Source organism: Bidens hawaiensis, unplaced genomic scaffold (genome assembly GCF_021521415.1).
Source record: "Bidens hawaiensis isolate Kalapana, Puna unplaced genomic scaffold, B.hawaiensis_p1.1 tig00048425_1, whole genome shotgun sequence".
NCBI classification, from domain to species: domain Eukaryota; kingdom Viridiplantae; phylum Streptophyta; class Magnoliopsida; order Asterales; family Asteraceae; genus Bidens; species Bidens hawaiensis.
This window is the reverse complement of record NW_027498681.1, coordinates 33,458-35,170: the sequence shown is the minus strand read 5'-3', so window position 1 is coordinate 35,170 and position 1,713 is coordinate 33,458. Positions and strand designations below refer to the sequence as shown.

Below are 1,713 nucleotides of genomic sequence, written 5' to 3'. Positions count from 1 at the left end.
AAGGTTAGTAATCAAAGGGTTTACACAGAAGGAAGGTCTAGACTATTTTGATACATACTCACATGTGACTCGAATAACCTCTATAAGGTTGGTGCTTGCGATTGCTACTTTGAGAAATTTGGAAATACATCAAATGGATGTAAAAAACTGCATTTCTAAATGGGAAGTTAGACGAAGAAATATATATGGAACAACATGAGGGTTTTTCAGCTCCTGGCCAGGAGGGTAAAGTTTGCAAACTCGTCAAGTCCATATATAGTTTGAAGCATGCTCCAAAACAATGGCACCAAAAATTTGACCAAGCCATGCTGAAAAATTGTTTCAAAATAAATGAGTGTGAAAAGTGTGTCTATGTGAAAGACACGGTTATGTGTTTTTATGCCTGTATGTGGATGATATGCTTATTATAGGGAGTGATGATAAGATGATCAAATCTACTAAAGATATGTTGAAGCAAAGATTTGGCATGAAAGACATGGGTTTAGCCGATGTCATTCTTGGAGTTAAGATCACTAGAACCCAAAAAGGTCTTGTGTTAAGTCAATCTCATTATGTAGATAAAATCCTTGAAAATTTCAATGCGGGAGATACGAATATAGCTCAAACTCCAATTGACACTAGCCAGCATTTATCAAAGAACATAGGCGAAGGTGTTGCTCAATTGGAGTATTCAAGGATAATTGGTAGTCTTATGTATCTTATGTCTTGTACTCGGCCGGACTTAGCATATGTTGTGAGTAGGCTAAGTAGATATACTAGAAATCCTAGCTCTGAACATTGGAAGAGTATGGCAAGATTATTAAGATATTTGAGATACACAAGGACTTATGGACTGCATTATGGCCAAGACCCAGCTGTTGTAGAAGGATACAGTGATGCTAACTGGATATCCGACATGAAAGATTCCAAATCCACAAGTGGTTATGTGTTTACCTTTGGAGGAGCTGCTATATCTTGGAAATCCTCCAAGAAAACGCTTAAGCGAGATCTACGATGGAATCTGAGTTCATTGCATTAGACAAAGCTGGTAAAGAGGCGGAATGGTTACACCAATTTTTAGAATATATTCCAGGATGGCCAAAACCTGTTAAGGCTATTTGCATACATTGTGATTGCCAGTAGTCAGCGATTGCAAAAGCTCAAAATGCAATGTATAATGGCAAATCTAGACACATACGTCGTAGACACATTAGTATACGACAACTTTTTCTCAACGGGAGTTATCACGATTGACTACTTGACGTCTAGGGATAACATTGCGAATCCGCTTACAAAAGGCTTAAGCAGAGAGGTCGTATGTAAGTCTTCGAGAGGAATGGGACTAAAGCCCATGGAGTAAGTTTTTACAAAGGAAAACCTATCCTAGAAGAGTGGAGATCCCATGATCTAGGTTCAATAGGAAAACCTAGCTGTATAAACTGAGGTCACTGTGGGGGAGTACTTCAATATATAAAGGAAGTTGTATACTTCCAAGTCCATTCTGATAATAAATCAGTGATGTCAAAGGAGGTTAAGCATAGCACTTTTAATGATTTGTGAAAAAAAATCACCTATGTGAGAGAGAAGTGGGGTCGCTTCGAATGGATTTGTGGGGCGCGCAAATCCTAGAGCTCTTGCAGAATCAGCCTAGTGTTCCATGATCATAACAAACACGACAATGAGGGGTTAGCTAGACCAGGAAGAGTGTTGTGTGAAATGTAATAACGTTTACGT

The 1,713-nt window shown here is 38.6% G+C and overlaps 1 pseudogene; it reads left to right on the top strand.

Annotated features, from left to right (window-relative positions):
* Positions 1-475: 475 nt before the first annotated feature.
* LOC143597528 (secreted RxLR effector protein 161 pseudogene) lies at positions 476-1,018 on the top strand (annotated as a pseudogene).
* The last annotated feature ends 695 nt before the right edge of the window (positions 1,019-1,713 follow it).